Source organism: Ornithodoros turicata, chromosome 4 (assembly GCF_037126465.1).
Source record: "Ornithodoros turicata isolate Travis chromosome 4, ASM3712646v1, whole genome shotgun sequence".
Classification (NCBI taxonomy): Eukaryota; Metazoa; Arthropoda; class Arachnida; order Ixodida; family Argasidae; genus Ornithodoros; species Ornithodoros turicata.
In genome coordinates this window covers 75,495,049-75,519,134 of record NC_088204.1, presented here as the reverse complement: position 1 = coordinate 75,519,134, position 24,086 = coordinate 75,495,049, and the positions used below count along the sequence as shown (strand labels likewise).

The following is a 24,086-nucleotide window of genomic DNA, read 5'->3' as shown; positions in this document are numbered from 1 at the left end:
GTTAGTATGCGTCCTGGGCCGACTTCGGGGGGGGGGGGAACTGCGCCGACATTCGTCTCGAAAGACTGCCTGAGACGACGCAGCGGGTGCCGGGATTCAAACCCGTGTCACCTCCCGCGATCTCAGCGTGGAAGGCGACCATCCTAACCAATACGCCACGTGAGCTGGTACTGCCGTGCAGTGTTGAGGTGCAAATTTGAGGACGGGGAACTAAAATGTAATTGCAATCTAGCGGAGTAGAAGCAGGAATTGCTCCCCAATTTGCCTAGCGCTAACCAATTCATGATATTGTTCTCCTTATTACATCAGAGCAGGCAGTCGCTTTTGTAATTATGCGAGAAAAATAGCTCAACGTTATACGGGGTGCAATGGACCCGAAACCAGAACTACGCACTCCTCGAGCGCAGAAAGAGCGACAGGCAATTCATGTGAGACGGTCACGTGCTTTGGAGCGATGGAGTTGATTGGACTATCCTTGGGTTTGCTGACCAAGAGCGAGGGAGGCTCCGCCTCCTCGGTGGCGGCCAATAGGAGGACGCGGAGGGCATGCACTTCCCAAGACTCTGCTCTCGACTAAGAGATGGCGCAGCGTTACCGTTGTTTCGCGTGTCGCAAGGCTATCCGACTCCGATAAGGCGAAGGTCACGTCTCTCGAAAAGCGTGTAGTTCTGGTTTCGGCTCATTTGCATAAGGAAATTTGACCATTTTGTATCCCAAAGTACGTTCGCTTCACAGGGCGTTTGATAAGGACTGTAGATTTGAATAATGACTGGCTCCAATTCTGCTATATCGCATCTCCCAGAAAACATCTCTAATTAATAAATTAATTAATGAACCAGCTCCCGCGGCATAGTGGTTAGGATGATCGCTTTTCAACGCCGAGACTGGGAGGTGACACGGGTTCGAATCCTGGCACCGGCTCTGCTGTCTGAGGTTTTCCCTGGGTTTTCCGATGAGTTTCCACACGAATGTCGGCACAGTTTCTCCTGAAGTCCGCCCAGGACGCATACTAATTAACCCCCATGTCCCCCACTCCTTCCTGCTGTCCTCTCTCAGTCTGTCCACATCTATACGCCACTCATAGCCACAGTTGCTTCGCGGTGCTAACACGAGATTAAAAAAATAAAAAACAAAATAAAAATTAATGAATTTTAGCTAATTAGTCGTCCAGTGGTTGCAAGCGCTGTCCTCCAGGATGTTCGCCCGGCCGTATAACCGCCTGTTAAAGCGACAGCTATTGTGCTCCGCTAGTTTGTTTGTTTTTTCTCTTTATAAAAATTCTGTAACGAATAAAAAAGAAAACCCTGTATAGCGACCGCACAAATGTTTAAATACAGCGCATTGGAAGCAGCACCGTGTGCAGATGCGACTCGGAAGATGCCGTAACTGGAACCATATCCTTGCAACGACATGTTACTCAACTTTCCTCTACGGTTCAGTTACGTAGGTTTTCTACGCAACATTCTAAACTTTTCCCTATAAACCCCTGGCGGATTAGCGTCGTCATTGTCATTTCCTTAGAAGGCTCCTACTGACATTACTTACTCGCCATTATGACGCCGCACTGCCTTTCATCACAATACAATGGCATGCACGTCTTTGCGGGACAAACTGCCCTGAAACGGTTATGCGACTGCTCAGCGTCGTGGGATGATAGAGCTCAGGCTCAAGAAAAAGAAAGCCTAGAGGAAGCTTGACTAAACATCTAACTTTACTTACCAAAGAAGGCATCGTGCATAATGGATATTCTGTGTACATAATAGTGCATAATGGCTATTGTGTGTACATAATCGTACATATAGTGTGTACATAATGGTCCTTAGTTTATGCATCATGTTACAGCAGCTTCTTGTTCATCTGATTACAGGGTACTGATAAAGTTATTATGGCTAGTATCCTTTGGACGTGAAGTCGCGCGCACGATATCTCCAGAAGTTAGGTTAGGTTAGGTTGGGGGGGGGAATATGTTTATTAAGAAAAAGAAAGGAAAGGTCAGCCAGACGAAGGTCGGCTTGCTATTCCAAACAAAAAGGCAAGGGAAGGGGACGAAAAGAAAAATAAGAAAAGAAAAGGGGAAGAAAGAAGGAGAAAAGGGGACGAAAAGAAAAGTAAGAAAAGAAAAGGGGAAGAAAGAAGGAGAAAAGGGGAAGAAAGGAAAGTAAGAAAAGAAAAGGAGAAGAAGAAAGCAAAGGAAAAGGAAAGGAGAAGAAATGAAAAGAAGAAAGAAAAAGAAGAAACGAAAAGGAAAAGAAGAAAGAAAAAGAAGGAAAGAAAAGGAAAAGAAGAAACGAAAAGGAAAAGAAGAAAGAAAAAGAAAAGAAAAGGAAAAGAAGAAAGAAAAAGAAGAAAAGAAAAGGAAAAGAAAAACCAAACTAAAACACAAAACTAAAACTGAAAAGTCACACACACAGTCACACAATCACAAGGCGTTGACAAGGTTCGAAGGAGGAGCGCTGTGGTGACTGCCCACTGGGCCGAGAGAGAAACTCAGGGCTCACAGGGAGCCCAGGAGACCCGTGTTACGCAGAAAGCGGAGCACCGCTTTTGTAACTCTCCACTGGTTAGCTCGCTGCACAGGGCCAAGGAGTGTTGCGAGGGAAACGTCTGTCCGTCCGTCCGTGCACCCAAGCTCTGAGAGATGTTGCCAGAGCACGGCCCGATGATGGTGGTGACGCTGACAGTGGAGGAGCTGATGAGAAATATCGTCTTCTACACCGCAGCAGGGGCAAGTGGGAGATGAGACGCGGCCCATTTTGAACAGGAGTGAACGGGTGAGGGCAACGTTCAGCCGGAGACGATGTAGAAGGGTCTCCTCCTCGCGGGTACAGCGGCAGCCGATGACAAACTCCAGTGAGGGGTCGATGGACTGCAGGAACGCATTAGGTCGGATAGCGTCTACAAGAAACTGGCGGGTGCCGTCGCCGCAGAGACGCCGTATAAGCAGGCGGCACGCAGACACCGGGAGCGGTAGTAGGGGCACCGGCGTGGCCGCATCAAGCGCGGCGCGTCTCGCAGCCGCGTCAGCACATGTGTTGCCGTGTAGCCCTGTATGCCCGGGTACCCACTGAAGGCAGATACGGTGGCCGACCGAGGAGAGTTGGGCGTACTCCTGAAGTACCATGGTACGCAGATCGCTCACGACACTCGGGTGGTATGTGGACAGGAGCGCCAAAGACGCCTTGCTGTCTGTGAGGACGACCCACGCATCAGGCACAGATTCAGCGATATACCGCAGAGCGGCCAGCAGTCCGAGCAGCTCCGCATCCGTGGAGGACACTGTGTAGGGAAGTCGGAGGGCGAGGTCACGGTTTTCCTGCGAGACGTAGTAGGCCGCTGCAGATGACGCATTCGCTACCGATCCATCAGTATAGATGGCGCGGCTCAGAGGATAGGCCGAACTGAGATGCTCGAGCGCGAGCTGGCGGGCTACTGTCACAGGCACATCGTTCTTCCTCTGGAGGCCGGGAATAGTGGCACAGGTCTCGGGTCTTGCAAGCGTCCACATCGCAGGGGCGTGCAAGGGCAGGGAGAACTGTGCAGGGACGGACCCTTTGAGGCGACCGAGAGCACGACCGAAGTCAGAGGCTGGGCAGTCTTCGTCGACGTGGCGAAGGTAGTGGAGAGGGTGCCGCGTAAGGTACCGTGCGAGAACACTGAGGGTTGCCCCGTCCCGCAGAACATCGATCGACGGTTCACGTGCCTCGGCTAGGACAGAGTATGTCTCGGTGGTCGAAGGGACTCCCAAGCAGACGCGGAGGCTCCTGGCTTGGCTAAAGGGCAGATCTCGATTTCTGCTTCGGCTGATACCGTGCAGGATGGGAAGGCTATACCGGAGAGAACCCAGCACGAGGGATTGGTGGACACGGCGGAGGTCAGAGAAGGATGGGCCCCATCGCAAACCAGCGAGGCAACGAAGAACCGCCACGTAACTGTTGATCTTGGTTGTAAGAGCCTTAATGTGGCGAGACCAGGAAAGGTCACGGTCGAGTACCACGCCCAGGTACTTGCAGTACGGGACAAATGGCAGTGGTGAACCTTCAATGTCGAGCGGGAACCTCGTGAATGATCGACGAGTGAACACCATGGCCACAGTCTTGCTGGGTGAAACGGAGAGACCGCGGTCGGCGAGAAACGCGACGATAATATTTAAGCCTCCCTGCAGTCGATGCTGAATGGTGTCGCGGCGAGCGGCAGATGTCCATAAGCAGATGTCGTCGGCATATAGCGTGAGGCGCGTGTGGTGGGGCAGCAGGGCAGGAAGAGAGGCCATGATGACATTGAAGAGCAGGGGGCTGAGCACACTTCCTTGAGGAACGCCTCGGCTAACAGGGTGGGGGTCAGTGTCTCCCTCAGTGGTCCGAACAAACAAAAAGCGGTCGCTCAGGAAGTCCTGGATCCGAAGAAGGGGAGCGCCTCCGATACCACTTTCTTGCAGTGTCGCGATGATGGCGCTATGAAAAACGCTATCGTACGCTTTCTTTACGTCCAGGAAGACGGCACCAGTCATGCGATCTTCAGCTCTTGCCTGCTGCGTCTCAGTCACTAGGTCGATAACATTATCTATCGCCGACCGACCCTGCCGAAAGCCTTGCATTACTTCGGGGAAGAATCGCACGGTCTCGAGGTACCAACTCAGGCGGCGGAACACCATACGTTCCAACGTCTTGCCCACGCAGCTAGTAAGGGCAATCGGACGGAAGGAGTCAATGTTGCGGGGTGATTGGCCAGGCTTGAGAAGGGGAACAACCATAGCGGTCTTCCAGACTTGAGGGACGTGGCCCCTTTGCCAGCTGGCGTTGAGCATCCGCAGGAGGCAAGCACGACCTGAATCCGGAAGGTTCCGAAGCGCTTTATAGGTAACTCGGTCCGGCCCGGGGGATGTGTGCTGAGGGGAGTCCCGCAGCGCAGAGTCCATCTCCAGGAACGAGAACGGAAGATCCAAAGCCGGCTCCGCGGACGACGCCAAAGCAACTGGAATGCCGCGGGCCGATAGTTGGTCGGCTGAGGGATCGGCTGCGAGGCGAGCGCAATATTCCGTAGCAATATCCAGCTCCGTGCGTGCGGTGGCTAGGGACAGGGCACGGAATGGGTGCCGGAGCGTGACAGGAGAAGATAGTCCCTTCATTACGTTCCAGATCCGGGTCATGGGGGTGCGGGGGGAGAGAGAGGACGCAAAACTTCGCCAGCGGTCCCGCGCAAGCTTGCGTAAATGGCGCTGGACGGCCTTCTGGATTCGACGCGCGTCTTGCTGGTGTGCAGGGAGTTGGGTTCGACGGGCTCGTCTCTCAGCACGGCGACGTAGGGCACGGAGTCTAGCGTATTCGCTGTCCACCGCAGAGAACTGCGCAGGTATACGGAAAGCCGTCGTAGCCGCCTGTACAGCGTTGGTCACGGTGTCCCGGAAAATGCGCTCGTCTTCCAGCGTGCCGTTCAGAGGGACCGAGTCGATGGCCGCCTTGTACTTCTGCCAGTCCGTTCGCCTGACAGGATGGGACGTGGCGAGTTGACGAATGCCCCTGACGCCGATCAAAACGGGGAGATGGTCGCTACCGAGTGTGTCAGCATCCACGCACCAGACCAGCCGCCGCGCTAAGCACGCTGAGGTGACAGTGAGGTCCAGGCACGACGAGAGGAACGCACCGTAGAAAAACGTGGGTGAGCCGTCGTTGAGGACACAGAGACTGTGGTCTGCAAAGAAGCTTGCGAGCCCCTCTCCTCTTGCATCGGTGTGGGTACTACCCCAGATGGCATTATGCGCGTTGAAATCGCCGCATAGCACGTAAGGCGGGGGAAGGCTGGCGAGGAGCGCGGCCAGATCATCGACATTGTAGTTGACTGCCGGCGGGAGGTATAGAGATATTAATGTGACATCCAGGGAGCCCAGGCGGACTGAACAGCAGACGTACTCGCCGAAGCCTTGCGCCTGCACGTCGCGCTGAATGGCCGGAGTGTCAGAACGAACGGAAATGGCAGCGCGGCTTCGTGCACCATGGGGCTCCGAAAGGTGAGTAACATAGTTAGACAGTCGAAAGTCATGCGAGAGTCCACATTCTGCTATACACATGACAGGGAATTTATGACGCCATGCGAACTGGCGGAAGTCCGATATCTTCGACCGTAGCCCTCTGGAATTCCACTGGAAGATGGCCGTGGTTTCGTAGCGCACTGACGTCGAGTGGTGCATCCAATTATCCATTATGGGTGGCAGGGGCACGAAGGCAACTGTTGAGCAGTGGCTCTAGAGCAAGCAGCACTTGGACTGCTGACAGACCAGCAGACGCAGGAAACTGGTGAACGATGGCGCGCAGCACAGCGAAGAGCATGGGGAGGATAGCGTCAAAGTGGGTGTCCTGTCCCTTGGGCAGCTGGGAGTAGCCTGCTACAGAAGGCCCAGATACTTGGGGTCGATCGGCATCGGACGTGCGAGGGCCAGGTACTGTAGGAGGTGGAGGCGCTGTTGACTTGACAACTGAAGCGTAAGCCTTGTGAGACCGGGGTGCTTGGTTTATTTCTCTTAAGGGTTGTTCACTCCTCAGAACGCTTGAGAAGACTCGGGAAGGCTCAGGAAGGCTCGGGAAGTGGTCCGCAGAACCAGGGGACGGTCGCTTGTCTGGCGGCGCAGAGCTGGCCTTCCCATTCAGGACCCGTCGACGATGGGCAGCAGCAGCAGCCTTGGCAACTTTACACGCCCGAAAGGTCGCAGTATGTGGTCCGGCACAGTTGGCACACTTCGGCTCGCGCCGAGCAGTGCACTCTTTATAGTCATGTGGGCCAGAGCACACTTTACATCTTTGTGGCCCACGACAGGCCTTTGCATAGTGACCGTGCTTTTGGCAGTTGAAGCACTGAACAGGAGGGTCAATGTACTCCGAAACGCGGTAATACGTGAACCCAAGGGGAATCTCTGCAGGGAGCATAAGGCCCGGCTGGAAAGTCAAGAGGACGCTAGACTTCGTGATTGCGGTGGCAGATCCGTCGCTTTCACGGGAGAAGGCCATTTCTCTTTTAACGGCGGTGACTCCACGGGGTTTGAAGAACTCCAATAGCTGGTCCTCGCTGTAATGGCGGGGAACACCCGATATTCTGCCCGTGGTACGAGTGTATGAAGCTGGAATACGGGGTTCGACAGGTATATTCGCGAGCGACTTCAGGCTGAGCAGTCTGCGCGCCGAATGCTCGGAGGAGACATGAAGGATGAGAGTGCCCTGCTTATTGATTCGGTGATGGAGCACTTTCTCCTGAGTTGCTGTTAGGATGTCATGGGCTATAAGATCGGGGTTCACATTCCAGAAGGAATCCGAGTCGCTCTTGCACCTGAAGACTACCGGGATGCCCCCTGGGCGATTCTTTTTGTGGGTGACGACTTGAAATGGCGGCTCACCCTGTTGGTGACCTTGTAGGTCGCCGACGAGCATGCCTTCCGTGCGTAAGGCGCTGTCTGGGCCCTGCAGGTCAGGAGCGCCGTCGAGGCCGAGCATAAGCTCCGTTGTCGATGACCGCGGCCCGTTATCGCTCCCAAGAGCGGTGCTCTGGCACCTGGCAACCGGTGACCGGCTCCGGGCGCCAAGCGGCTGGGCAGACCTCCGGGAGTCGCCGCTGGCGCTTGATGCGCGGCGTCTCCCTCTGCCCACGTCCATCCAACGGGATTGGAATGAGCAGTAGACCAGCAGATTCAGTAATAACAAATCAGAGAGAATCAAATCAGAGAAGAGAGCAGAAAAGGAACACGTCCGTCGGGTTCGAACTTCTTCTTCGAATTCTAAACAAAGGGTCGTCTATGCAGTGTGTTAGGTTGGGTTGAGTTAGGTCTTGTTGGCTAATGAAGGTAGGGTACGGAAAGGTAAGGTATAATAAGAAAGATGGACAGTCGGTTTGTTACACTTCAGAAAAGCTTCTTCTTTCTTGCCCTGCCTCTGCTTCAGATTTCGATTTTAAAAATTGCATTCTTTTACGTTTTTACACTTTATTGTGCTATTTTATTGACCTCCTCATATTGGAGTTCCCTACTGTGCCATTTTACTGGCGTTATACCGGGAAAACCAGTGCAAACGGGGGTAAAAGCATGTCAGGAAAGAGCAAAAAGAGATTATAAAAGTTAGTTGCCTCCCCTTTGCCATCTGAGAGCGTACGATGCTATAGACAGAGTACGAGCAAATTCATGCGCACTTACGCTTGCTACGTCACAGATGTCTTCTCAATGTAAAGATGTACCTGTAAGAAAAGAAAAAGAAAATGAAAAGATCAAAAAAGATACGCAGCCGCAGAATGTTTTATGCAAACTCGAAACGTAAATCTACTGGTCTGGTTTATCCGCAGCAGTTGTGCTAGCACGTCCCTAAACGAATCGCAGCAGGTCTTGTAGCATTCTCATAAAGTATGCATTTGTGACATCATAATGCTCTTCGCGAAAATCTCAATGTCACAGGTGTGCGACTGCGGCAGGGATTTTCTAAATGAAACGGGAGACGTTTATGTATTAAATCTAAATATACAGAAAGACAGATAGATAAAGAGACAACTAATGTATATATGCTATTTCCCCCGACTCTACATCCATTTCTGTTCACCAGCAACCCGGGCAGTTAGCTAGTTTTGTAATGGGTAATCAATTTAGGCACACGCACGCACGCACACAGAGGAAGCAGAAGAGCTCTTTTGAATTGCATCGATTGCATATTGCTGTTGTTTCTAGTTTCCCCACTTTGTTGCGCAATACAGTTAGGAATAGGAGGAACCGGCTGATGCATCCCAGGCTCCCCATGGGGACTCAGCTGGTAACAGCCTACTTTAGTACACAGACTTTTTTTGTTTGGTGAGCAGGTGTCTTAAGACAGTGGTCCTGCCGCCATGTTGCTCTTCACAACGGACATGTACGCGTGACGGGTCTCATCTAGAGATGCAAAGCCCCGAAAAAAAAAAAAAAAAACGAAAATTTTGGAAAAAAAAAAACAGTTTCTTTCGGGTTTTTTTTTCTCGTCTCCGGAAAAGCTGCCCAAAATTTCCAGGCGATAAAATTCAAAAATGTAAATTTTCGTGCCTTCGATGCGTTCCAATCCGCCAACAGTGCTTCGGGTGCCTCTAATCCGCCAACAACCACCAACTTAGTGCTCCGTCTCCGTAATGTCGGAGTTCTGGTCGGAGTGGACGGGTTGTTCCAACTTCCAATTACCTATCTCTGAGTATAAGGCAGCAGCCTCCCGGGATGCTCTGCTCCGCATTTATGCCTATAGAGGGTGAACACTACTAAAGTTTCTAGCTCATTGTATGCTGTGGCTTGACCGGCAATGCTTCATCTCAGCAGTTTGCATTGTTTCCATTGTTTCCAATTTCCATTTCCAATTTCCATTGTTTCCAAATTTTCAATTTCCATTGTTTCCATTGTTTGCATTGTTTTTAATTTTTCGAAAAAAAACGTTTTTTTTTTTTTCGAACGATGCAAAATTTCCGGAAATTTTGCACCTCTAGTCTCATCCATCCATACTCTAAATCAGGGTTGCGGAATTGCCACTCCGCGGAGTTGGAATGATTCCGGAATGATTCCAGATTTATGAAAGCCTGGAATGGAATTGGAATGGAATTGGAATGGAATAGCGGAAAATGTCGTATAGGGACGGAATGGAATTAGGCTTTTTTTTTTTTTTGCAGCAATGGAATTGGAATGGAATGGTCTGGGTTCCCCGGTGGTAGTCTTGGTTTCAACCCGGTGGTCTCTGCCCCCTTCTGCCATGAAATAACCTTGTCGTTGTGCTTTTTCCGTGCTGGCTAATGTCAGTCTCCTCTAGCACTGCTGCGCTATCCAGCACGGTTAGCGGTCATTTTTCTTTTATTGATGGAATTCGAGGAATGGAATGGGGTTGCCAAGCCATTCCAGGAGTGGGAACTGGCCATACCTTTTCCTTCCGAGGAATTGAAAGGAATGGAATTATCGTAAACGTCCATTCCTCGGAATGGAATTGGAATGGAATGGTTGACCCCATTCCACAACCGGTGGTCTAAATCTCTTAGTTAGGTAGCTACCCGCACTTATAGTGCGTACCTCGTAATTTCTTATATACTGGGACTGGAGAAGTTAAACCATCAGCGTAGGCGGATGACATCGTTTTATTTCTAAGGGACGGCAATCGGGTAACATACACGTCCAAGATTTTTCGGCAGTATCGGAAGCTGTCTCACGAGCCCATAGATATAGTTCATGTTCGGCCACGTTTGGTCATGTTATGAACATTTCGTATACAAGTGAAATAAATATTCTATTCAGTATGCGGCTGGTTAGCTGCATTCGAGTTTGATCTTTCGCCGAAGTTATTACGCGTTTTGCCTGCATAACTTAATTCATGAAATCTTTGAACACTTTGCCGATCACGCTTCGACGAGGCAAAAACAGTTTTCGAAAGAGAAAAAGGCTTTTCAGTCGCATGATATGCATTTTATAGGCACACGGCGCTGTGCCTAGCTCGCCACACCCCAGCTACGATCCCCCATATCATCGAGGACTGTGAGCGGTACACGTGTGAACGCCGGGTACTTCGATGCCAACTGGAACTCCTCAACCATAAACCATTTAGCTTGTCCAAAGTACTTGGCCCATGGAGCTCCCCTGCGCATCAGTGCCGGGCTCTTCGCTCCCTTTTTGCTTTGATGCAAGCCACTGGACTCCTCGAAGAGCACTAAACAGAACTCCGACCTGTCGTCGCTTCAACCTCACCATAATTCATCCTCTCATATTAACCACTGTGAAGTGGGGTAGGGTCCTGTGGCTACCACAGGGAAACATCCCATGTCATCGTCACTTCTTCATTTATTGTTTATGGCACATGCAAGTGAAACAAGTATAGTCTGCTTTGTATTCGCCCTACTCATGCCATGCAGGGCTTCCAGGTGGCGAGACGTAGCATCTTTAAATGCTGCGCCACCTAGGAGGCATGCTATGAACAAGAAACAAGCTTGGATTGAAAAAAAAAAATGCGAATGAAGCACGACATTCACTAGCTCGAAATACGAAGTTCAAATGTCAAGGGTTGCAACTGACAATACTCAAAGTTCCAGTCCTGAGTCATTACAACGTCTGCAACGAATAATTAAACCGTAATAAAACTGCATGAAATGCACTATTACTCTGCAAATGCACTATTACTCAGGTGAGACATTGACCGCTGTTATGTAAATAGAAAGAAAACAAACAAGGATGGACAACAGGAATAGAAAACAGAATGAGCAGCAAAGCTGATCGGAGCGCACCGCACAGACAACATGAGAGTCACGTGATTCCTTGCACAGTCCTGACGTCAATAGCGACTGCACAATGTCTCTCGTTATACTACTTGCTCTTACTCCAACAACAACAACAACAATTATATTTTGACGATGAAACCGCATATTAACCATGCCGCGCTTTAAACCGCCATTTTCTTCACGCTATTAGGACTTGCGAACTTCAGCACAACCTTTAAAACTTCAACACGTTACCTGCACACGCTTATCAACAATTAGAACCACCCAAAACTTAACTCATCCCACCGCATATTCGATAGGGAACCCTAATTGGCTCGAAGCACCGACACTAACTCCCACACCCCGCCGCCGCCAAGGGATTCCTCGATCCTCACGGAGGAAATTTTCCGCCCAATTTGAGTAATTAAAAAGTTGTTAGCGCGTCTGACACTAGACTGGACATTGGAGGGGGCATTCCAGGAAGAGGTTACATAACGCACTGTCCGGGGCATGATGACATTCGGGGTTCACGGGGTTTTACTGTATTCATTTACTGCGTACTAATGAGGGGCTTCATTAGTAGTATAGGCTGACGAAGTTCGCGTCCCCTACTGAGGTTTGCGTAGTTCAAGATAGAATGACGTCGTACGTTGCGCGTACTTTTCCCTTGACATTGTTTGGGGTCGCAATTCAGAGAGCGGAATGACTAAGGTCAAGTTCGAAGAGTTGTCTCGTGCAAGTCTCTTCGTAGTGGAACGAGAGTGTATTCTGTGTTCGGAACATTTGTGTTCATGGGAATGGGACGATGAACGTTAAATACGCACCCCGGGTGTCCTTGGTAACAGACTTCGTTAGCCTTAAGGCCTTAGCCTCAAGTCTTTTACAACTGGATCAGTGAAGGAAGGTCTCTTCACAACTTCAGTTGTCACTAATTTCCTTCCTCCTGCGGTGAAATGGCCTCGCATTAAATGCGTTACATCAACATGGACATGATTCAGTCCTTTCTCAATCTCTGTCATGTTCACTGCCTCACAGGCCGTGCAGGTGGATTGCATTACCAGAATAATGTTTCCTATACCAGGTTCACAGACTTGCATACGGACATCTACAGGTGACGGAACCATTGGAGAAGATGGAGAAGAAACAAAACTGGTCACTGGCTTCTTTGGGCTCTCAGTGTCCCTTGACTTGGTCGGCAACTGTTTCCGTGTTGCCTATTGTCGATATCTGCGTGCCGGAACAGGCACAAGAGGTCGCACGATTTTCTGTCCATACGTCCCAGAAGGATCGTAACGGACACCAGCCTGGCACGGGTACGGTCAACCATTTGTACGTACCATTTGTACGATCAACAGTGGTACGGATGGCACTATACTATTGACAACACGTAGTGGCGCTCTGGTAGAAGGCGTACAAGAGAGAGTTACGGAAAAAGTAACGGGGTCTTGTCACAGAGGGAGTATGCTTCGAGTGTATATGCGCATGGTTGGATTGCTGCCCTTCCTATATCAGCAAAACATCAGCTGTGACGTCACAAAAATGGCAAATGACAAACAAAATGCAGGTTCTTAAAGGAGAACAGAGGGACATCCAAAAAGTTTCAGATTAAAACGTCTGACGAAAGTGTGTGTTTCAATGTATCGAATAGCACGAAAGGTTTTGATGTGTGCGATTTGTGTCCCAGAAAAAAAAAAAAAACACATAAACATAGCTCCGCGCGTTCACACTTAACTCGCCACTCCGGGTATAACGAGGAGAAGCGTAATGCCACGTCACCGATGACGTTGCAGGGTCCACGTGTTCTGGTTCGCTGGTCAGTGGAGGTCAGTGCCCTGTCCCTTTGCCGCCGTAAGCCAGTTTTGCCAGTTCCCTAGACCTCTCCCTGTTTGTAAACAAATGATGTCATACTGTTCGACAGCGCCACCAATTTGGTAGAGTTGAGCTACGCTCGAAGTAGGGGCCAACAAGGTCGTGCCCGAAAGCCAGGGTCTTGAGTGGATTACAATGGTCCTGAAAGGAACGCGACCCTCGGTCCTACTTTTCTTTCAATAGGAGGCAGCGAACAAGTGCCGATTCGTGGAACCCAGCCCTCCCATTTCGATTTGTTTCGGTTTCAGTCTGTCTACCAGACGTCATCATGACGTTTCTCGGGTAGAGGTCTATTGGGGATAGAAGGAGCGGCCGAACCAGGACGGAGCCAGGAGCAATGTTTTTAGCCCCGAACAGCCGAGTAGAAGACGACAGCTAAGTAGCAGACAACATTTGTCTGAAGCAATCAGCGAGCACGGACTCTGTAGCGTCAGCGCGAGGTCGCAGGCAGATCACAGGCTGGTATACTGCTCTCCACCACCGTTGCGCACAGTCGCTTTTTGCGGCGTACTGCGATAATTATTACTGTGTGGTGTGAATTACTTCTCATGGTGCATCTTACTGGCCTACTCAACAGTTTTATGGCACGAAAACAGGGTGTCAAAAATGACTTCTGTCTTACTTATGTAACCTATACCTCAACAATTTCCATTGTCATGTCCGTTTCTTCTACGTCCCAGTTAGGTCGTAAATTCTGCATATGCTAAGTTTTTATCCCCTGCCCCCCCCCCCAAAAAAAAAGCAAATGAAAGAGAACCAAGCATAAGGTAAGAGCCGTGCGCAAAAGAACACGTGACCCCATCACACAACGAGATGAGCCACTCCAACGCCACTGACTCGAGACCCATAACGCGAGCGAAAGCTTGAGAGCACTTAAGACAGGCACTCTTTCGTAGGAGGCACCGCAGTTGGCCCTTCATGTCTTGAACGAGGACGTCTTTGCGACACCCAAGAGGAAAATTCAGGTTAGAATGACAGAAGAGACAATGGCAGAGCTATTAGCAACACCTCTCTTGACACTAATGGAAAGTTCCCTGAGGATGCGTTGACGTGTTAAGAGTGTCTCGTTAAAGTGAAAGGAAAAAAGGACCAACATTGAGAATGAATACTAAATTCGGCACACTGGCGCAACGTTCACGACTTTTGTTTTTCTAGTTCCGCGTCGTCCCAGCGTTCAAAATCGCAGATCTGAAAACCCACTATATCAAAATCCTAATTAGCGACCTCAAAGCTAAAATCTGCGATGTCTGCATGGGAATGACCGTGTTTCAAAATATGATGTCACTGGGCCACGTGTCGGAGCTTCGTGTATGTCGAGGTCGTTTTAGCGCATGAAATGCACGTTCTAGACACAGTTAGGCTTAGTAGGGCAGACACGCTGGAGCAACACAAAACCAAGACGCACGTTAGAAAGTTCCTAGATAAGTGAGGAGCAGATGAGACTTATATATAGCGACCGTGAGTGAGATCTAGGCTCGTTGAAGTTTGATGGATACAGCGAACGGGGATTTTAAACATGTGGATTCTTAACTGTTGGATTTCGGGATACCTCCTAGAGGCGCACAGATGGAGGGAGGGAGTGCAGCATGAAGTGGTGGGATGAGTTATAGTGCGCGTCCTGGGCCCACTTCGGGGTGAACTGCCCCAATAACCTTACCTGCCGGATGTCCCAGGGAAAACCTTGGACAGCAGAACGATGAAGTGATTCGAACCTACTACCTCCCAGTCTTGAGGACGACCTCGGTTGGAGCTATACCGCAAAGAAGCGAACGCTTGTCACCGCTCAATCATGATGGCGCTTTCGTGTTATTCTTTTCTAGTCTTCAGCGCGACAACTTGTTGACGTGACCCGTGAGACTCCACCAACAGCCAACGGCTACACCAGCATTCCGACTTCCCTGTCTTGCCAATTATTGAACATCTGTTTTTACTTTCAATAAGAACATACTCGGTCTTGGCGCATTATGGCCCAAGCTGCCCTTGCGCCATAAAACCCTAAATCATCGTTATCATAATTGAAGATCTATCGAAACTCTTTTATTATCATCCGGAATTTACCACATGAAGTTTTACCGTTTTTTAGGACCGTATTATACATTATTTTCGCAAAATGAACACTGATTATCGAAAAACAACTTCCCACCAGCCCATCTTGGATTCCGGAATCCTTTCATGCGAACCATTTTGGAATGGGGTAGGGTCCTGCACTCAACGCAGGGAAACATCCCACATCATCATCATCATCCATTCATCTATGTTGTTGTTGTTGTTGTGTTGGATTCCGGAAGCCGCTCTTGTGTATTCGTAGCCACGCGCTGCGTGGGCTAGAAATCGCTAAAAATCGTGCCCCGTATACACCGTCGACATTTGCGAAGCACTTTTTCGAAATCGTTCGAAAAAGTGCTCCGGAAACATTCACGCTGCACGATTCGGTTAATGCTCACTGTGCGGCAAACAGGCAGTACAAAAGAAAAAAGAAGAAATATATGGACCCCCTGTCACGACCAGCAGCAGTTAACGCGCTGCTTTCCTTACATGATTTCGCACGCACGCAGAGAAAGAAAAAGAACAAACAAAAGGAAGAATGTAGGTACGAAAAATAAAATAAAAAATAGAAAAGATTCGGCATTGTATTCACATAGTAACGTTATTTTTGCTGCGTTCACAGTTGCCTGAGTAAACCTTAACCAATGTCAGTCGATGCGAGCCTTTTGTTGCTTTTCTTTCTTATTTTTCTTTTTTTTTCCTTGCGTGGCTTCTGCGCTCGTGGATCAAGGCTAAAGGAAGTGCTCGCAGACGACAGCTGTTTAGATTTCGCCCCCGTTTTTGCCGAAGAATATGGATAGGCTATAGCGAAAGCAAGAAAGAAAGGAAGAAAAAAATAAGAGAATATATAGGCACGTACGAAAATTTTGTATCTTATCTTAGATTATATTTTTTTTATTAACTATATGGATATTGATATGTTAAAAGGTGAAAGGTCGGGCGGCCACGAAGTTAAATATACCAGTAGAAAATAGCTTATGTTCAGACAACGGAAGCAGAGAGGTTATTGTAAAAAGGGGACGTTTATTTAGAGTTAACTACTAGTGTCACTAGTTTAGAACAGGTCATCTAAAAATGGATGATCCAGCGATCTAATGGGCCCAATAGAAGCAAGGTCTGTTCCAAATCGCGGCCACTCCAAACTTGAGGCTTTCGCTTCAATTCGGAGCAGGTCACACACTAAAAAATTTCACACCTCTTTAGGTGTTAAAAGGGCGTATTGCACAATTTACACCCCACACTTAACTGTCTAACACCCATTTGAGTGTAAAGTAGGTGTATATTGCTTTTGACGCCCTTCTACCTGCTTTTTACACCCTTCCGTGAGAAGGTCATCAGGCCCATAGGGTGTAAAAGGCGGGTCAGCTGCACACAGCATTTCTGTAATTTTAGCAGCGATGGGACTTATGCACCTTAGCTTCTGTTCGTTCTGTGCTGTGAGGGTGGTCCATGCACTCCAATGTTTTTAAGTGACGCACTGAACATCATGCACAGTACGTAGAACTGCACATAATTAAATTATATGCAAATGATGCAAGACGACTTCTTACCCAGGCCAACTACCAAGACCCTATATATACAGTGTGGCCCAGGAAAGATGGACCAGTGCCTAAGAGAGCGATACACAGAAACCTGACGCTATATATTTATGGTACCAGAGTTAAACAGGTGTTACTGTTGACGTGCACCTGTATGTAACTCAAGTACCACAAGTATAGCCTCAGGTTTCCGTTGATTGCCCATTGGGATCTGCCACTTTCCTTGGAAAACCCTGTCTAGTACGTTCCCAGTGGTCATTAATGGGACGAACCAGGTACACCATTCTTGGTGGTGTAACTGCTTACACCCTACAGACTTTACACCCAAATAGGTGTGAGTTATCAAACACCATTTTTACACTGGAAAGGGTGTAAAAAAGTTTAGTGTGCAGGCCTTTGTCCTCGAACCTAACCTAATCCTAGCACAGACATCCTTGTGGACTTCCCTGTAACACGTTTTGAGTAGTTAAACCTTTAATAAACATATTTTTGATTTTTCTTTGCTTCTGTTGCACTGTTCTCATTTATTTTGTACTTCGATATCGGTATCAGGATATGTATAGTTTACAGATTTTATTGGGATTATTGCTCAGCTTATGGAGGTCCTGTGGTGGAAAATTTATTCAACACGCAAAGCCCCTGATCAAACAACCAAGAATACTAACTGTTACATACTATACTGTATGATGTGTGTAATACATATGGCTGTTGTTGGAGACAGGTGAAATTTTCTTGTTCTACTATTTTTTTTTTTTTTGAGCGATTATCGAGTTTTCAGAACGCAAAACAACGAAATAGTTGCCATATTTATTCCAAAAAGACAATACAGGCCTTCACATACACCGAAATGCGCGCACTACTACTACTACTACTACTACTACTACTACTAAATCACGACTATGGCCTGGGGTGATTCACCGCTTGAGAGCAGTACACTACCCCATTACACGAGAAGCGTGAGATGTGAAATATGAAAATGAAGTGCGCGCAAATATCTATGTTGGCAACTAAAACTACCCAAACAAAGTTACCCGGTTACCCAAACCTAGCCCAAGCAAAGCTAATGCCACTGGCAATATATCGGTGCTCGATGAATGAATGAGATTTCTAAGACAATCATCGAAAAAGATCGCTGGCTTTTGCAGGATCAATAAGAAAAGTACCCAAATATAGTACTCACCACACCGAATATCCGCAATCTATTGGCTCATTGCTCAATGTTCCCAACAGTATCGCGTTAGTATAGTATTGTATAACGTCCCATTAAATGGCACAAAATCAATACGGCTTTCACGACCCGTTCGCGCGGTAGGTCCTTATCTAGATAGTGATCCCAGCACTGTTCTATGCCGCAAATTATATATATATATTGCAAAATACAATCACGTTGCACACATTGGCATATGAACTGAAAATGTCAACAGCATTCGTATATACGTCTGGCCACCTGTAGTAGCCTGCCGCAATTCCTCGTGGCACCTGCGTCTTTGCAGACAGTAGCCGCGGTTAAAGGCGAACAAATGGTGCGACAGTTGATTGATTGATAGTGCGGAACCATTTTATAACAGTTTCACATTTTCTATTACATATTAGGAAATCGTTCTGCGAACTAAGCTGTATAGGAAGTAATCACAAGCCCCGTCTGCATCCGCTGAACTTTGAAGACACCGTCACCATTTTTCAGACACGATTTGTCTTTGAGTTGATCGTGCGGCGTACTTAAATAATCAATTATCCTAATAAGGACTTATAAATCGCCATAATAAATGTATAACAAACTGCATATAAACTGCGCAGCTCACTTGACCATCTGTAATTTACAGCGCAGACACGATGCCATGTTATGCAATTGTAACTGCAGATATTCACGTTCCCTGCCATGTTATGAAATTATAACTGCAGATACTCATGTTCCCTTAGGTGGAGAGGGGGGTGACCTCTCCCTGTTTACTACACTCGAGCGCGTCAGCTGCAAACAGATTTTCAGGGCTGTGTTAAGGAACTGATGGGCCGAGAAGATCTTAATGAAGCGCTAAAGCAGCGAAGAAATAAAGTAAGTTTTTTTTGTAAAAGGATACAAACGTCGAGAAACGTAATACAACACATTGCCGACACCTGTCAACGTTATCGAGTTTTTCACCAAGAAAATTAGCGGCAAAAAGGCGGAATTATTAGCGTTGCACTTAACACGAGCTTGCATTCGATTTGCATTAAGTATATGAACGTGTTCCCTTAAAGGTACGCCGGTTTCACTCAGAGGTTCTTGTCCTTTTAATTATGCAATTACGGGGGTGCCTCTTTTACAAATTGCAAAATATTTTACGGCATGCCTTCGACAAACATTTAAAGTGAACGGTATAATACCTTAAGATTTGAATTTCGTGCTGTACACGATCACCAACTATCGTGCTAATCATCCGCACCTATCCCATAATCTCGCTATCTTCCCCGGTTGTCATATGACCGTTGTCCATAAGAGAGATTAGCCGCGGCTTACTTACTGTACTGGCTCTCTGATTCTAAAGTTCTCTATCTACAAAAAAACACAGCAAAACACGCGGGACACAAACGTTGTACTCACGAAAACCGTCCTCCACAGTCTTCAAGAGACAGCAATGTACGCCACGGCATTCATGCGCATGTGCAGCCATGTGTGCATGAGACGAACACCATTTCAACAGCCGCCGCCGAGCGTGGAGCATGTCCAACCAGCTTGGAGCTTCTCCGTGAAGCTACTGAGCCTCTCGCCCGGCCGAATGTCTCCCCAGCTGCTGGCAACGCTAGCGGCGTCCTGGCGTTTCCATGGCGACGCCTCGGTTTCCTCCAGTAGCAGGTGATCGTGGAGCAGCATCGAAAACCCCTGCGGTCAAAGAATCCCCGCTTCATTTGGGAGCACGACACCGCGGGGAAGCAGAATTCATTTGGCGGGTCAATATTTCGCGGTCGGAACCTCACCCTGTCATCGGTTCATTGTTCACCTCGTTTTGGCATAGACGGGAGTAATGAAGCCGTATTGAAATGAAGTAACCGAATTAAATGAAGCGACTGAAATGAATCGCGAAACAGGTAAAGATTCGTGGCGTAGTATTTTGAAAAGTCTCAAGTTGCGGTAGCTTGCAGATTAGACGTCCAATAAGAATTCAGCGAACGGCGAAAACCTCCATGAAAGTTGCCTTATTTGCTACCGCATTAGCACCGCGAAGCAGGTATGGTTATTAGCGGTGTCTTGACGTGGACAGGAGGAGAGAGGAGAACAGGACAGAGTGGCAGTGCACATGTAGGGCCGGGTTCAGGGGTAACTGTGTCGACATTTACCCGGAAAATGCAAATGTGAAAAACCTTAGGTAGCCCGGCGGGATTTGCTGCAACGACCTTCCAGAGACCTTGGATCTACCACTGGGCTGAGGTTGTTACTATATGCACTTGGTCGCGACCTCTGACTCCTGTGTTAATGAAATTATTTAGGTTGCGTCCCGTTCGCTACAGCGTTCTATGCGTCGTTTGACATTATAGGGTTTTGGAGTAAGGTACTGAAGCGTTTTGGGCAATCGCAAGGTGCTTGCACTTTGGGTTGTAGTGGTGGTGACCTATTCACAAACTCTCTCGCTCGCCGCTGCCTTCGTTTGCATCTGCCGTATGTGCTGCCCTTTATTGGGTACGCTAAAATTGCGCTTCCTATTCTAAACTGATTAAATGTGAAGCGTACGCTATAGCGCTACGTATCTTGAGATACGTTACGTATATCTAGAGTTTCGCGTGGATTTAAGCTGCAATAATAAAACTGTAAATGTAATAAGTTATCGCTTAGCACAGCCTTCCTTAGCCCTGCCATTACCCGTAGTACTTGTACATTGAAGCAACATATGTCTCGAACGTTTAAAGCGCTGAGCGAACATCCACACTTTGTTCGGTTAGCCAACAGCATTCGGCAATACAAGTATTGGCAATCCAGGGTAATTTTTGATCAATCCGAGGGGTTTCGGGATTGTTTCCGGAATGTTCCGGACCACTCCCCGGATTCCGGGGCAGGATCTTGGGATTGAGATGAAACCGAGAATGTGCGCACGAGCAGCATTTGTGCAATAACTCTGACGTTTCCTGTATGTGTTTTGTAAACACTTTTGTGTGTGCATGTGCCCTCGGCGCTCTCTCTGTGCATGCCAATAGAAACATTCGTGTTTTCCATTTTCCATATTTTAGTATGCGCATGTTGTATGCATTTTCCATATTTAGTATAGTAGATCGTGCCTGCCATATTTTAGTATGCGCTTTTTGTAAACAACAACAAAAGAAGAAGAAGAAGAAGAAAAGGAAACTGACTACGTCTTTTTCTACGTGCTACTCATGCACGCTAAGAAAAAAAGAGCGTGAAAAGGTGGTAACTTCCATAGTTACCACCTAGGTCAACATAGCGTCTGATAAAGGGTGTAAAAGGGTGCTAAAAGAAATTATCATATATCCAAATAGCGACAAAAAGGCGTATGCCCCCCTCGCTCACCGTATCAGAAGCGACAACTCTATCATTCCTATAGCAGGGTTGCGGAGTTGCCACACCCAAGTTGGAATGATTCCGGAATCATTCCAGATTGAGCAGAGCCCGGAATCGAATTCAAATGGAATGGCGGAAACTGGAATGGGAATGGGGAATGGTCTGGGTGCCCCGATGGCACTTTTGGTTTCAACATGCTGGTTTCTGCCCTCGCACTCTTTGCACCACACCAGCACATGGTGAAGCGTGAAATAACCTTGTCTTTGTGCTTTTTCCGTGCTTGATAATGTCAATCTCCTCTAGCACTGCTGAACTTGTCAGTACGTTTACCGGTCCTTTTCTTTTCTTGAGGAAATTACGGAATGGAATTGGGTTGCCAAGCCATTCCAGGAGTGGGAACTGACCATACCTTTTCATTCCGAGGAATTGAAAGGAATGGAATCATCGCGAATCTCCATTTCTCGGAATGGAATTGGAACGGAATGGGAGACGCCATTCCGCAGGGGTAGGAAAACACGGACCCGGTACGAAATCCTGATTCGTATAGGTAGCAGGTAGACCTTTGCAACCTTTTAGGCACAACATATGCGACAACCATTACCTCCTAAAAGGTGTAGCTGCTCCACCCTTTTTTCTGAGAGTGTATAAGGGGCTCTGTAGTTTGATGCACAGTCGCCACGTGAAGCGCCACTCGGTTTACTTATTACTGGACGGAACCAAGCGTCCGTTACCAAACTGAAACATGTACAAGCATCAAAATCTTCCAAGCAACAGGAACAACAAGTAGAACGCTAGATGCTAACGATGAGATGAGATGTGTTTCACCGCGGCGGTGCGGTGCCCTACCCCGTTGCACGCGGAACGTTATGATGAAGCAAGGATGAAAACACGATAACAAACTAAAGCGTCTGGGGCAACCTAGTGGACGACAGGATGTCCATGAACAGGTGAAGAACCCGGCGATGGAACAACAGGAAATGAATGCTCCCGGCGTCTTAATGTCGAAGAAAAAGCTGATGTCGAAAGTGGTATCGCTGGTATATATTTGCAGAGTGCTTCATATTACGTTGAAGGAGACGTGTGTGCAGACCTTGGGGCCCCAAAAGTTTGCAGTGTTTAGCAACATCTCCTGAACTCAGTGTCCAGTTGCGTCTTCGGCACACGATAGGTAAAACCACAATCGCCGTGAATCGCCTCGCTTCTGCGGGAAGTAGCTGTTCTCCGTTTGTGTATTCTCATCGTGGAGGTTAAACCGACACCTGTGAGCCTTTCTGCTTTCGTTTTTCCGTTGTGCACGGGCACGTCGCCGCACACTGCGTTCGACACCGGGGATATACCCCTCGATAGCGCCAAGCAATGCACGGGGCTCCAGCCCGTGTCCCAAGCAGCACAACATCTTGGTCCAATATTGGCAATAGATGCCCAATAATGGCCCAATCGTGGACACATATTGGGCCGGTATTGCCAACATTGGACCAATATCGGCACTAGAGGCCCAATAATGGTCCAATCGGGGACCAATATTGTGCAGTTATTGCCAACATTGGACCAATATTGGCAATACAGGTCCAATAATGGTCCAATCGTGGACCAATATTGTGCCGGTATTGCCAACATTGGACCAATATTGGCAATATAGGTCCAATAATGGTCCAATCGGGAACCAATATTGCGCCGGTATTGCCAACATTGGACCAATATTGGCAGCAGAGTCCCAATAATGGTCCAATCGGGGACCAATATTGTGCCGGTATTGCCAACTTTAGACCAATATTGGGCCAAGATGTTGTGATGCTTGGGGCGTCACAGGGGTTTACAATCGAGCGCCCCTCACCGCACCACGCAAGACAGGAAATACGCGTGCCCTATTAGGCTGCTTCAGAGGCAAGCCCAGGACAAAGAACTGCAGACCACCCAAATCTGCGCTTGAAACTCGTAATTGTTCCGCGATTGCACCAAGAGCAGCTTTGGAGTATTCCCACTCGAGTCCTGAGATCCCGAAAATTACACGAAAAACATTGGTTGTCAAAAACAGCCGGGACACGGGCCTACTGGGCTCCCTGTGAGCCGGGTTTCTTCTTTTTGTATTTATTTATTTATTCATCTATTCATTTTTTATTTATTTATTTTTATTTATTTATTCTTATCTTTTTTTTGTTCAGGGAATAGCAAGTCGGCGTGCTGCAAGGCTGACCTTTCCCCTTTTATCTTTCTTTTTCCTTTTTTTCTGCCAATAAATTTCCCCCCACTCCCGAATCCCAAAATCTCCGGATATCCGGCGCGATCGCAACGCTGGTCAATACGTCTCGCGCGCAGAGTTGTAGGCGTTTTGCTCTCGTATCTGGCTGTCACTTTTTCTTTCTTTTTGCAGCCGATATGACTTACAGTGCCAACTCTGGAACGTAAACACGCGAGCTGTACTTTATTCTGCTCGCCCAACGTTTGGCTCTCTTTGTTAGAAAAGCGCTTCGAAGTAAACATTTCCGTTGACATACTTGTGTGGAACCGTTCCATTTCTGTCGGCTCAAAAGCACCGAGTTTGTTTTGTTGACACGGTATGTCATCGATACACTACACAGCATGCTGTGCGCGACGAGATTTTATTTTGAACCTTCCATAGTGCTTCCCTTTGCACAGCAGTTATTTTCTTTTTCCCCTCAGCATAAACCAACGCTTTTTTTTTCATAACTGATAGTAACTATTGGTTGCTTGCAGAAGGAAGAAAAAGCAACTAAAAACAAAACAGAGAAAGGAAAAGAAAGAAAGAAAAGGGAAAAGTAAAGGAACAAAGGAAGAAAAACAGATAGTGCAGTACAGCCACGACATGGCACAAGAAAGCCCAAAGTTCAATGGTTGATCAGCCAAGTACAGAGAAAGACAGGAGCACGCACACTCTAAGAAAAAAAAGGAGTAAAACGGGGAGTAATTGCAGC

The 24,086-nt window shown here is 48.0% G+C and overlaps 1 protein-coding gene across 3 annotated transcripts in view; it reads right to left on the bottom strand.

Annotated features, from left to right (window-relative positions):
* The window catches only part of LOC135391893 (extracellular serine/threonine protein CG31145-like), a 110,844-nt gene that overhangs the window by 19,721 nt on the left and 67,037 nt on the right, over nucleotides 1-24,086 (bottom strand). Inside the window, exons 1-2 of one of the 3 annotated variants that reach the window (XM_064622422.1) lie at nucleotides 19,246-19,342; nucleotides 8,171-8,211 (exon numbers count right to left, since the gene is read on the bottom strand). The gene's annotated coding sequence lies outside the window, so the exon portion shown is untranslated. Of the gene's footprint in view, nucleotides 1-8,170; nucleotides 8,212-17,844; nucleotides 17,963-19,245; nucleotides 19,343-24,086 lie in introns of those variants that run through there. The other 2 variants (XM_064622424.1, XM_064622423.1) reach the window with 2 other exon arrangements.